Consider the following 14,690-nt stretch of genomic DNA (forward strand, 5'->3'; position numbering starts at 1 on the left):
AAAAAAAAAAAAAAAAAAAAAAAAAAAAAAAAAAAAAAAAAAGCCCGCTGCCTGCGGCCCCGGCGCCGCCGGGCGGCTTCCCGGGCGGAGCGAGCCCTCTGCTGGTGGCGCCGGGCCGGGGACTGCCCGCGGGCGGGCGGGGGGCACCGGGACAGCGCGGAGCGGCGGGATGCCCTCGGCGCCGGAGAAACTCGGGAAGAGCCTCCCGCACCGCGCGGGCGAGCGCGGGCAGCGGCAGCGGCGGGCAGAGCCCGGGGTGCTACGGATGGAAGGAGGTGGCTCCCGCGGACTCCGCGCGCACCTCGGGGCCTACGGCCGGGTGGGACCCCGCGTACGGACCTGCGGTCCCCCGAGAGGAGCCCGGGAGCTCGGCTCTCATGGCGGGTGCTCCGGGAGACTGCCCGGCCCCGCTGCCCTCCGAAGCACTTGCTTGGTGATTTTCTATGGAGTTCGCTAAGACTTCTCAGTCAGAAACGCAATTTCCAGTTACACCCTCAATCCATACAGGAAAGATGGAAAGTGCCTCAATGGCAGATACATAAAACAATTTGATACTAAATGCCACTTCCATGGCAGAATTGCTGTCTCGCAAAGAGCACTTACATGGTGTGGCAGGCAGCACGGCTGTAAGGGTCTATTATGGTTTGAATAAAATTTCCTGATGTGCTTGATTCCCATTCCTGCAGGCTATTTAGGCACTTAGGAGCCTAAGTTTAATGGGACTGAAGCTAAGCCATTTCACCTAAATTATTTATGCATTTGTTTAAATCTTAACCTTCAAATTTAGGTTCATTATGAAAGTAAGACATAGATCATATTACCAAGATTGGGTGTTTTTTTATAAAAATTACATTTTTTCAACTATTTTCACTCCCAATTTTCAATTTAAAACAACTCTTAACTTTGCTTTATTCCAGAACATATAGGGCATTTTATAAATAACACATAACTGAAAAAAATTACATGAAAAAGATGGCAAAATGACCTAAGGTCAACACTGTGGAAGAGCCTCACAGTGACACTTGCTGCTACAATGTCAGTCAAAGATCTGCTGGAGTTTTATTACAATTTTTTTCCATCTGCAAGTTGAGGTGTCTACCTTCACCCAGAACGTGATAAACTTCCATTGCTGAAATTTGGTACAAAAGTTGTCCCTGGATGTGAGAAGCCACACCTCAGAAACAGAACAGAACCAAAAATTCTGAAGTTACATCTAATGGCTTGTACTTATTTTTTAATAATAAATTCAGTTTTACCCAGCTGGTATTTGAAACCAATTCTTTAACTACCCGTCTCTTAAATCTAAAAAGCAAAGCTGATAAGGCCTATGTTCCATCTATTCCATGCCAGATGTTTAAGATTCCACATTCAAAACTGTGACCCTAAGCAAGGACTGGAAGACAAAACCTTTTCCTTCTCAACTGAGTTACCTGTACGACTAAATGTTTCTGGAATGAGGCTCTTTAAGCCTCTCTGTCCCTCGTTAAGCCCCAGATCTGCTCTGAGCAGAGCAAGCTGGGGCTCAGTAATTCCTCAAGTGCGGGTGTCTGCCTCACCCCAGGTGCACTGGGCTCCTGGAGAGGCCATGAAAGCTCGAGGGATGTAGAAGTGACAGAAGTCACTTGTGGCCCGAGAATTTCTTGGTGGAATGGCTGACAGCAGGACTGGGGAAGAGCTGCCAGTAACTCTGCCAGAGGCCTCTAAGTCAGAAGGAAAAGAAACGGGTGTATTCCAAGGCTTGCTGAAAACAGCAGTAAATGAAACCTGGAGGTAAAGGGCATGATCCAAGGTCTGTGTATGATGCCAGCCCTTCCTGGGATAGGGAGAGAGGCCAGCAGCTCATAGAGGTCTTAGCTGGTCGTTCTGTTGGGAGTGGTGCATGAAGCAGAGTAGAACAACTCCCTTTGCCTCAGCTGTCTTGGTTCTGAAGTGCTGTCAGTAGTAAAAATGTGTTTTTTCAGTAGACAAAGCAAATACAACTTTCAAGGCACACAGGAAGCCAATGTGGGCAAGAGTAAGATGCCACTTCTTTGGGGTCACATTGCTGATGAGGAGAGAAGAGGAATGCAGCCTGCACGGCTCTGGAGGCACAGCTCTGAAAACACATTATGTGAGCAGCTGACTTCAGTCCACAGCAGCAAGGATGGACAGAAACAATTCAGAATAGATCAGTTTCCTGTTAAATCTACTAACAGAAAATAGCCTGACCTACTTCACCCAACCCAGGACTCAGGGACATCCCTCTGAATTCAGCCCATGGTGTCAAATTAGCCTGGTCTGCAAGCAATGATCTCAGGCATGATGCATGCACCACTCTAAAACACGGAGGGAATCTCAAAGAAAGTAATAAAACACTACAGAACTGGGATGAGGAAGAACTAAGCCAGGTGTGCTTGGGAAAGCTGTGCCTTCCTTAGGAGTGGAGGCTTCCTTACAACTATTCTTGCTTCCCTTACGCTTAAAAGATTATTTATATCATGCTCTCTTTGCCTTTTGCTTATAGTTTTAAAAAATTCAGTGGCATTAAATGACTGCTAAGGAAAGGAAGGGAAAACCAACAACATAACCAAATGAGTCCTCTGCTCAACTGTCATGCAAATTTCTCATATGGCTTTGGGCAGGACATTTCATAGCTCGGCCTTTCCTTATCTGTAGAGCAGGAATGCTAATCCTTTTCTCTTTCATGGAGGTGTTGGAGAGTTTGATTCGATGCTACCAGTATCAATGTAACAATGCAGAGGGAAGAGACTCCTGTTTTACTAAAATTGTAGAGGAAACCTGTGTTTGAAAGAGCAGACAACTGAATTAAAATCACTTCAATTTTAGTCTTAGGTCCTAGCAAGCTGCTAGACCAATGTCCTCCTCCTTTACACACCTGTATAAATTTTGTAAGGAACTCCTTTTCTATTCTTTTTTTAAAACTGTGAATCCCTAAAGAAATTCTAAAGGAGATGAACAGCTTGCAGCCATTTTACATAGTCCAAATATATCAGATGACAAATCTACATTATGAGCTATCAAGGGCCATGTATGACCTTCCCAGGAATCCATGTACCACTGGTAGAAAATCACCATTCTACTACTTTGAAACTACCTTCTTTAGTATGGAAAGATTCAGGGAGATCTTTGAAATGTCTCTGTCTCAAGGTACCTCATCCATTTCCCTGCCCCTTTCCTGATACACAGAATAAGGACTGTCCTAAGGATGATGACGTTAGCAGGTGATCAGCTGCTCTGAAGGAAAATAGTTTTGAATCAAAAACTTTGGAAGGTAAAACATATTTTGAGAGAGCAAAGTTCTACCTTGAAATCCCAACAGAATGGAGACAGGGAAGGATACATTTGGCCAAGAACCTGTATCTGCAGTGATAAATAATATATAAATAATATATTTTGAAAACAAGCTCTGGGATGAATGTTTTATAGTGGAGTAAATCCTAAGATGGCTAATGCATTAAAGCAATGAAGATAACAACAACAACAAAAAAGGAGACCCCACAAATAAAAAAAGTTATTTCTCAGTCTTTTAAGTACAGCTATACATAGATGTATCCATTGCCTTAAAAAAAAAGTCCCTAAAAAATTGCTGTTTTTTTCTCATTACATCCTTGTGTACTGTGCCTCCTTGATTCTCAACTCACTTGCTTCTGCATCTGAGGTATAGACCTTTGTCTTTAGACCAGAGCTTGTGCATTCATCTGCTGATAAACTGTTTATCTTAGCTTTTATGAGGGCGCCTTGCTGCAAGCCAGCCAGAGACAGGATCCTGGGTGTTTGTCTTTTTTTTAAAAGAGGGTCCGGGAACTGACGGGTATTTATACCTCCCTTGGCTCTATATATCATGGGAGGTGGAACTCCACTGTCTCTGTTTCTTGCTTTTTCTCTCAGCAGTGTCTTCTGCCGTAAATCTGAATCTCTCAGAACAGAGTTTTCTTGGCTACAACTCCACTCAGAGGAATTAAGTTTTATTTATTTATTTGTGCAAAAGGCTTGCAACAGAGGAAACCCAAAGTTCTTCTAAATCCTCCCCCTCCTCTACCTCACCTAAGGATCCTACTTTCTGTGCCAAATCCTAACATCTCAGCAGTCAAGAGAAGAGACCAGCGTCTCACAGTGTGCAGACCAATTCATTACTGAGAGGGAGGCCAGTGGGAGAATTGGAAATGATGAAACAGAAACCAAGGTAATTTTTATGTTAAAAAATGACACTTATTTACAAGGAATGGCTCCTGATGGGAATCTGAATTTCCACACAGGTGACATTGTTTATCCAAACAAACTCCCTGTGGCAGCATATATTACATATATACACACAGGGCAAGTAGGAATGTATTTATTCTTTTTAGCCAGACTGGTCATTAAGATAAACATCTATTGAAATAAGCCAGGTTTTTACTAATTTTTTTTATAGAATACTAAAGACAACTGAGGGACAAAGATTCAATGAAGCGAAAAATACAGCAACCCCCCCCTCAATCAAGCCCTGTGTGCATGGGAATGATTCATTGATGCCAGCTACTGAATAACCCTGATACATAACATTTCTCACCTCTGATATTTAAAAAGACCCCCTTGCCCTTTTAGCACCAATGGAGCCCTTCAAATGTTTTATTGCTAATTGTCTAATGCTACGTGATGAATGACTGCTTGACTGAAAATGACAACCCCTTTTCTCTCAACTACTTCATTTTCCTGGCTCCAGTGGGGGTGAAGAGGAAAAAATAAATCCGATTACATCATATTTAGCCTGTTGGTTATGAATGAAGGAAAACTGAAACTTGCTTTAAAAGTACTTCTATCAACACAGTCCTGAGCTCCCGGGTCCCCTGCATTCAGTAAATGTTGCCTCAGATTCTGGTGTAAAATGTTCCAAGAGACTCATGGGTTTTGTGGAAGTACAAAGTCCAAGGGGCAGGGTCTAATCCTGATCAGAGAGCTGGGGGAACAGGATCCCAAATGAATCTGACTCAGAAATCCTGGACTAAATGTAGAATGGCTGCACTTTCTGCTCACAAAAAGTATCTTGGCTACAGTGTAATAAAAGAGCAGAAGTTAGCCTGTTACATAAAACAACTCCTGACTAGGGCTTTCCCTTGAGAATTAGTGCAGCAGCAGAAGGTCCCACAAATTCAGAACCACTGCCTTATGAGAAATTCTTTAAATTTGCTCCGGCTAGAAAATGCACAAGGATGAAGGAGCTTTAGTAACTAGAAAAAGATTAAACTGCATGTCATTCCCGAGCATTTTGTATTATCACTCCTTTCCAGCTTCTTATGCTTTATCCCTTCAGGGAATCTGATCTCTTCAAAAAGAAGTAGATCACAATGATCAGCCAGAGTTGTGTGCATAGCATTATCTCTGCAGCCACTACAAAATGTCCCAAGATACAAACTCACAGTGGCTGGGCTGGCTGTGAAAAGCTCTATGTTCAATAGGATACTTTTCAAAGAAACTTGTACCTTTAGTGGCACACGGAATGATTTCCCCTTTCTCTCACAAATGACGAAACAGGCACACTCATGGGGGTATGGGATTAATTCAGTTACAGAAACAGACACAAAGGAGACTGATTCCAAACCTGCTCATGTTCAGTAGGAATCTCTGGGATGTGTTTTTTTGGCTTGGGAGTTTCAAGTCTTTGCGTCTGAAGGCAAAGGGACCCAGGCGAGTAAAATAATGAATCTAGGCTTCCCAGACACAGATCTGACATTTGCTCTCTCCCTCTGACTCAGGCTTTGACTGGGTTCAGGGATTAATTAGGCCATGCAAACGAGTTAGGTTCTCTCTTCTGGCAACCTGGTCACGTAGGGAACCCCCACCCCTCCCCTTCCCCACACTCTCCTTGCCCATAATGAAGCATGACTGTAGTAAAACAAGTCTTTTGATGGTGCCTCTTCTCATCACTTTCAAGACAAACAATGTCTCAGAAGCCCCCCAGCTGCTTTTATTTTTCTTATATCTACAGTTACATCTTGGATGTGTTTACTCATCCTCATTAAATATATTGTTCCCCCCACACCCCTTTTTTAAAAATATCCTTCCTTCATTGCAGTTTACACAAAACATCAATTACACAATAGAGTTAAAAGCTTTTGGGTATTGAGCAACATCCCACAACACCACAGTCTCTAAAAAAGAATTGACATGGGTTATAGGAGGATACAGCAGGAATATGACAAAAAGCCCCACAGCACACAGAGAAGTCACAAATTACTGCTTTGCTCACAGCACAGCTTTGCTTATGTACAATCAAGTTCCTCTGATAAGCGTGAATAAAGACTTTGTGTTTTTCTTTCAAATAGAAAATATTAACAAGTGACTGTTATCCTCCTCTTTTGAACACAGAAACTTGGAAAGACTAGGATGCTACAGGAAGAAAAAACAACCCATCACAGGACTAACAACCAGCTAGGCTTTCCCACATAGACATTGGTCAGGATGATTTTCTTTCAAGCAACACTGAAATAATAACACTTCAGCTGAGTATCTTTGCTGCCTAGCATGTGTCCTGAAGCCACATCACTCTCTGAAGTACTTGTTCTCATAATAAACACATCAGCAGTTCAATAACATGCCAGACACAATGGCATATATTTTGACTATTTGTTCTCTTTACGTGTGTGTCTATGCATGTGCAACTGCTCCCATGCAGGAACAGCCTTCCCATTTCTCCCATTCTTGACAGAGTAGTGTTCCAAAGACACATGATCCTGTTCTGATTGACAAAAAGATCAAAATCAAACAAAAAAGAGCATTGCATTGACCAGTCTGGAAGTGCCACAAGAGTTCTCTCTACTTTGAACATGAAGGCTAACTTTGGTCAGCAAAATGAGCATTTCAACTCAAATACGAGGTTTTGAAACAGGCTGAGATAAGGGATTCAAAGAAGAGAGATGCCTTTGTAGCAGAAAAAGAAGCAAAAGGAAGAATGCTGCATTTAAAGCGTCTCATGGCAGGGATGGCTTTTTATGCCGCTTTCACTTAAGATCTCCCCACTTTTCTGATCAAAAAAGAAGGTAGGAATAACCTTGCTCTGCAGACCATAACCTAAACTACTCTCCCTAGGGAGACAGATATTGGAGTTTGCCTGTCATCATTCTTGTGTGAGATCCCTTGAATAAATAAATAAATAAATAAATAGCAGCCTTCCCTGATGAGCCGAAGAGGGCCCTGGTGTGCCTAGGCTTAGGTCCTGCCTGGTGCTTACTGCTGCAGGACCTGAAGGGAGCAGGGAGGGGGGCGAGGTGGGGGCAATCACCCTCCAACACCGGGAACTGTTTGTAAATTACCCTAAGCTTCCCTTAGTCATTATTCCATTAACTGCCTCTTGGTAGATCTGTCAGTAACTAAGCTGGGACTTATTTGTAGAGAATCAGAGGCTATTTGCTGTACTAAGTGAGCCATGAGAGCGAAAGGGTTTGGGATTTATTTGTAATTACAGTCGGGATTTTTTTCTTCTCCTTCTTGCCTGGACCCCACTGGTACTTTCATTCACATTCCCTAAGCTGAAGCTGGCGCCAGGATCACAGGCTGGCCCTGTGTTTATGTCATTGAGACTAGGACAATATTTCAGTGTGGAGCCAGACCGCAGGGATCCACTCTATAAAACCCTCACTAAAAATAGACAGCCGCCCTGCCCCCAGGCTCGCGGACCGCCGGCTCCCTGCGTGGAGCACAGCCCTGGGCCGGACCCGGCTCAGCCCTGCCGGCCCCCGGCTCTGTCAGCCCCCGGCCCACCCTGCCCTTCCCCTGGCCGTAGTCCCTCTGAGCAGCTGCTGGAGCCGGCGGAGCTGCTCGGGCTACAGCCGGCAGCATCCTGAGGGATCCTCTGCTCCCTGACTGCTCCTTGAGAGTGGATGTGGTACCTCAAGGCGCTCGGCCTCCCCCTGCCCCGAGCCCTGCTCTGCAGCAATCCCTGACCAGCCCTGCAACACCTCTGCTCAGGCTGCAGCACCGAGCCATGAGTTACCCTAAAATCCCACCGGCTGTAACTGGGAGAATAAGAGATACCTGAAAATATCAGTGCTTAGGACCCTCCCCTTCCCTCCACAGCTTGTACAGAGAGACCCCAGTAGGACAAAACTGGGTCAAAGACTTCACCTCTGTCTGATAAATCTTTCCTGCAGCAAATTAAAACACGGGCTGAACGTTTCCATCTCCTAGCTGTCAGTTTTATTCAGAAGCATGACAGGGAAAATAATTCAGCCTTTTCAATGCTAGTGGCGCATGATCTCTCAGCTTGGAAGGATAAATGTAAATAGTAAAATGTTTATTGATTAGTTCAACAGCTATACCAGATAAGATACAAGGCATTTAATGCAGAGATTTTAAAGGTAAGAGCCTGAACCTGCAGCTTAGATCCTGACATTGGAAGGGGTTTAATTCAAGAAGCCTGTGAAGTGACAGAAAAACCTCACATCCATTTTAATGGGCAACAGAGCCTTCCAAAAGACAGCAACAAAGAGCAATCTAGCCTCTTCATTCCCTGAGATCCCTGTTTGCTTAGCTGATGAAAAAGCAGCAGATGGGAGCGTGCATGATTGCACACACAGGTATCCTGAGCAGGGATGCTGCCAATAAATGTCCAAGAGGAGCAAACCCCTCAGAACAGGTTCCTGTCACTGAATCATTGTCCTGGCATAGGTCTGGTTTATCAAGTCAGTAGGACCCTGATGTGCTCAACCAGTGGCAAACCTACTGAGGTAGGTCTCTGAAGAGACAGATTTGGCTGGCTAGAGGACTCACCCTCTCTCCCAAGGCCCAGGACAGCCTGACTATTCTCCACCTGGGCTGCATGGCACATTTTTCACAGAGGTGCAGCCAGTCACCACCTGAACAGAGATGGTTGCACAAATCCATGATAGAACTGAAAACTGAGCTCTGAAATCCCAGTCAGTGCTTTAAAATCCTGCAGTGCCACATGCAACATGCTGCTCATAATGAAGGTTGACTTTGATTGACTTAAATTAAATCATTCACTAGCCATTTTGTACAAGGAGATAAGACTATTATAATATGGACTGAGAATGTTGGAAAAGGCTGCTTTGAAAATTTTCAAAACATCGAGAACATGTTTACAGTAGTATACAAGGACAGCTGTAATGTTGCAAAGAGATTTATTATCAGAGCCATCAGTAAGATAATCCAACAGACTTCATACAAACCAGTCTGTTTTCTGTACCATGTTATGGGTACTCAGTGTTTGCTCAGTGATTATTCTGTTGAGTTCAGCTCCTTTCGGTCCTTCTGCCACTGTGCTCTTTCAATGAAATGTATCAGGTGAATGTCAGTGCAGTGTCACCAGGACCCCTCTGCAGTGGCTGTTGGGCATGTGTTTAACAGCAGGTCAGGGTGTGAATTTTTGATCATCTCTACAGATACCACAGACAAAACTTGAGAAGATAAAAGCAAGTAAAGTAGCAAATCAGCTTGCCCAAGGTCACAAAACAGCAAAACCAAGAAGAGGACCAGTTCCTGTCTTTTGTAGAGTATCATGTTGGTAGAGATAGACCACAGGGCCTCATGGATTTTATAGCATGTTCTGATTTCATTACAGTGGAAGTAACTCTTCAATAACTGTTGCCTTTGTAATGCTTCTCACTGTTTTATCTCTGCTTTGCAAATACCCACCCTGGGGATGGATAGAGGACCTTCAACTACCTTTAGTCAAAAGTGTGATATACAAAGCAATGAAGCTGAACTGTCTCAGTGTGGAGGAAACACATTTTTGATACTGGACCATGTTCTATCATGTGCCATTATTGCCTGAGAAGCAGCCCTGAATTGTTCTCACACTTCATGCTACAGCTTTTCATTATTTGAACAAGTGCTATTTGTTCCCCACACTTCTTTCTCCAGTCAGTGTGTGGACTTCCTTTTTCACTTCTGCGCTGGGGCTGGCGCACCTGACAATGGCTATACAGTGAAAGGAAACTGTAGCAGAAACAGGATTCCCTGATCTGTTACAGTAATTAGATTATCTGACCCAAGCAGAAGATTGCAGGAAGATAAAGGCAGCACTTGCAGGAAGTGAACATCATCACAGAAAAATGAATTCTCTCCCTGGGTTCTACCATGAATCCCAGTGCAGTAGCATGAAAGCAACTGAAAACTCCACAGGTGGCCACTTAATGTCTATGTGTCATTTTCAACAACACTTAAGTTATGCAGCCTCACTTGGGCTCCATTCATAGCAGGTTGTGCATTCACAACAGCTGCAATGCAGACCAACTGGAACTGGGCTTTGAATACATGAAGTCCCAGTATGAAATACCAGCTCTTAGGTGGTTTAAAAAAGCACAGCCACAATTAGGGTATACTTGATAACTTTGACCGGAGACCATCTGCGTCTTGGTTCTCCAGCCGATAAAACGACATCACACCCATGATGATCACAGGAGTATAAAACAAAGATATAATTTGAAAGATTTATTATTTATTTTATCGTAGTACCTAAAAGCTTGGACGTGGACCAGCCATGTTTGGTGTTGTACAAATGTATAAGAAAAAGGCATCCTTGCTCCCTCAAAAATTTATAGCATAAGTTAAACCTTTGAGGTAACAGATGGCAGGACAGAAGACAGAGAATGAAACAGAACCATCTTCTGGTTTGCCTCAGCACACCTGTACCTCAGCACCCTATGCTCAATTTTTTTCTTTTTCCAGATAAAACAGAAAAAAAGCCTTTAAAAAGAAGGCTTAAAAGCATCACATTCTGTGATATGACCCAGGAGAAACTTCTGCACAGCCTCTGCACAAGGCTACACAGACTGTGCTCCCTACATTTTGATGAACACAGTCTCTTTCAGAAAGCTAATGCTGTGAACTGTCAGAGAATTAAAAAGTTTTAAATAATGCTGAGAGCTAGAGGAGTTGTCTCCACACAGAAATGGTACATAGTAAGAGGTAAAGAAAGCCTGTCTACACATTTTATAGAAAGACACAGTGATTTGAGTTTTCCACATAACCCCAAACAAAGTCTCTATTATAGTTATTTGTTTACTCTTTGTCTGCTGCCTGGCCACCCTAGTCAGATGTCAGAGCCCACTATCTCTCTGGCCCTAAGCACAGGGATTGCTCCCATTGCAGTCACTTTATTATGTGATGGCTTTCCCAGCTAATTTGAAACGCAATCATTTATCTTTATCTTAAAAGAAAGGTTGTTCTGAATCTGCAGATCTCTGCAAAAGGTACAAGAAGACCAGGGAACTTAGAAATCATCTGGATTTTGTACATATTTTCAGTATTGCAGGTATCTGTTGTGGGAGCAATCTGTGGATTCCCTTGGAAAGTTTATGGGAATGTATTCTTTCAAATCATTACCCAGCCTTTCTCCCTGCCCTCTACTATTTCAGGACAGGAGTACATATACAGTTCTCTCTTTTCCTTGGCATCTGGACAACTCTTCTACTGTCAGTGCCCTGTAGTCCTCAGCTGGCATAAGAATTCCAAAATAAATTGGAGCGTGTTGTAATCAGGAGAAAAATACAGTGTCCTTGTGGTGTTGATGTTTTTGCAGCTCAGCTTCTCAATGGCTACCACAAGTTGAGCTGCATATTTCTTTACAAAAATATGCCTGCACTGATAATTTGGCAGGCCACTCTTTGAATAGACATTTAGCTACTTAACTGCTCACTGTTGCCAACAATGTTCAGTTGATGAACCAGGGAAGAAGGGGCACTTTGACAAGCAGCACATGATGGCAGCAGGAGGGGGGGCTTTATGGCCAGCAGACCTTTACTGCAGATCTGCTGGTCAAGAGGCTTTTAAGAGGTTCTGTAAAACCCAAAAACTAATATATGAGTAACATATTATAGCCGAACGTCTTTAAAGAGGCAAAGACACCGACTAAATATCTCCTAAGTTTAAGCATATTTCAAGAAACCACATAGACGAAATAAGCCTCAGCACATAATTTATAAATCTGCCCACAGGCAACTGAAGAAGAGCATGAGCCAATACTCAAACCCAGCACAGAAGTACTTAAAGGTGTGTTGCTGTGTACAGTCACACAGCCCGAGGAAACGCATTACCCAGAGAACTCAAAGGGCAAGGATGGGATTTTTAAAGAGCTCCCTGATGGCTCAGCTCTGCCAACTTTCACTCCTGCCAAGCTGCATCCAAAAAGGCAGGTCTAACCTTTGCTCATCTCCCAGAACCAACACTCTTACTGGAGCCACTTGACTTCCAGTGTCTGTCACATCTTCCAAATAGTGAAGTTCTGTCCCAATTTTCAATAGAACCGGATGCAAAAAGTCCCAATTTATTTATTCTGTAGCCTCAGTGTTCCTACATGTATTTTTGCCTGCCCCCATCAATTCACACCAAAACAACCTTCACAGTGTGTTAATTTGCACTTTCAATCTGTGCCTTCTTGCCAGCCTTGAGGGCACAGGGTAGAAGTAGAGCTATGTATTTGTCAGGCTGGAAGATTTAAGACAGTATCACACTTCCAATAGTTTTCCAATGACCTTTTCAGAAGTCTCAGTGGATTGACCAATCAAAAATGGGAAAAGTTAGCATGCAGAGCTGGAGGAGATGCTCCCTCACCTGGGTGGGCACTGCACAGACAGCAAGGTCACCATCTGGGCAACTGTCCCTGCTGAGCGATGACAACCTGACTGAGCAGAGAACCCCCTCGTGCCCCAAACTGGGGTAGGAGCAGAAAGGTATTGGTGCACTACTCCAGGATCTCTGCACCCTCCAGAGGGTTCTTGCGGATCAGGACAGGGACACAACACCACAGAGGAAGAGCTGCAGCCCGACTAAACCATTTTTTCCACAGCTGTCGATTTTTATTACAAAAGGGCAGTGACTGTGTGTTATGAAAGTCCACAGAATACCAAGCTAATAATGAATTGCAAAGCATCACATGGAAGCTAAAACTATGCCTCACTTTGGTGGTTGCTAACACGCAGGGTATTCAGACTGGGTGACAATGTAGACCAAAATTATTCCTGTATGGATTAAAGCACAGGAGATATTAACTGTCACACCAGCAGCACTGGCTAAATTGTGCTGAAAACATGTACCCAAATGTACAGCAGGATGGGGACACTTAGTTCTTTCCACATGAATTTCACATTGAAGAGTGCAAATGACAAATCAGTCTTCAGCAGGTTTCTCCAAAAGTTAACTGTACTCCCTATTTCACTCCAAAGTGCTCCAGTACCCTGACACTGGGTTTCAGACAGGAATTTCTTGTCCGTGTTAGGACATCTCTATGATCCAAACCCTCCTTCTCATGAACTGAGCAAGATGTGAACTAATAGCTCTTAGTCACTTTTTGGTTAAGTGAACTAGAAAGAGTTACCTATCTTGCTCTAAGGTATAGTTTCCAACCCTTGAATCATTCTTATGAATCCCTACGGATCCTTTCCGAAGTCTAACTTCCAGAACAGGATGAACTTTACTACTTGCATTAATATGCATTAATAGGGATCTGTATGTGGTAAATCTAGTCATTTGGCAAAGAATTAAAGTTAAAATAATTGGTTAAACCACAAATGGTGGAGACATCTAGCAAGAAAAATACCAGGAAAAGACATTAGTTTCACACTTCAAATGAGATTTTTAACATGAAAGCTGAAAACTAGATTATTGTCTACTTGGACTGTAATCAGGTGGCTGAGGCTCATGACAGCTGCACTCTCTCATGAAATGAATCTTCAGTTTGTTTTTAAAATTAATTGCCAAAACTAAAATATCTTTCCTGCAGCATTGGTTGAACTGGTTTTTCTGTAAATTGATTTAGCAAATATTGTAGAGCAGGTTGAAAGTGAAATAAAAAGCTGTCACAGAAACAATGGGTCTCCCATCAGCTTGCACATCCCAACAGCACGGATCTTATTTACTCCATACTTGCTCCAAAGTGAAAGCTATCATCACATGGTAAAGGATATTCTATCTATAAATGGTAAATATGGCACCTTAAATGTAATTTTATGAAATTTTTTTTACAATGCAATACTGGATGCTGGGTGCAGTCTCTGCAGGATGCAGAACACCGGTACATGAGATAATTTCCTTTTGAGTTTCCCCCTTTTTCTGATATTATGGGAGTTTACAGATTGATTTTAAGGATAAAAAGCCTAGCTGAGGGAATTTGCTTTCAAAAGCTTGTTGCAATAAGCCTTTTATTTTACCAACATTGTTACTCAAGTCCTCCCTTGACAGATGCAGATACAAGAACTGTGGCCTTTGAGTAAGTCCAGAACTGTATGTATTGATGCCAATATAAATTTGAACAAGCAGTACAGTTTCAGCAGTATCGTCCTTTGAAAACCTTGGGACCCAAAGCCAGCACAAAGCTCAATCAGAAATCGTTACCATCTGAGCTTATGCAGCTCCATCTCTTTTCAAGTACCATGGATTAATGTTGGGGGAAAGTCAATAGTGCTAAATTCACCCTGAATGTTAAACCCATGGATTGCCATGGCATTAAGGGCCAGGGATGAGCTTGGCCTGCTGTGGCTATGGCCATCTAATTCAACGAACATTTATGTTCTAAAAAAACCTGCCCCATTTGCAAGTCCTAAGTAATATGGTGAATATGGAACAACTTATCAGCAACAGCAGGGGAGATTTAAAATATGCATCTCGAGTTTGGAGTCACTCAGGAACCTGTGGTGATGCAATCACTCAAACGGAGCAATCTTTATGAGTTTAGCTTTACCAAGAATCCCTGTGCT

At 43.1% G+C, this 14,690-nt stretch overlaps 1 long non-coding RNA gene across 1 annotated transcript in view; it reads right to left on the reverse strand.

Annotated features, from left to right (window-relative positions):
- LOC121666608 overlaps nt 1-14,690 on the reverse strand; it is a 31,314-nt gene that overhangs the window by 16,152 nt on the left and 472 nt on the right. The gene's annotated exons all lie outside the window — the stretch shown is intronic.

Source organism: Corvus kubaryi, unplaced genomic scaffold, assembly GCF_017639235.1.
Source record: "Corvus kubaryi isolate FWS band 111438036 unplaced genomic scaffold, C.kubaryi_AGA036_p1.0 37353, whole genome shotgun sequence".
NCBI lineage: Eukaryota > Metazoa > Chordata > Aves > Passeriformes > Corvidae > Corvus > Corvus kubaryi.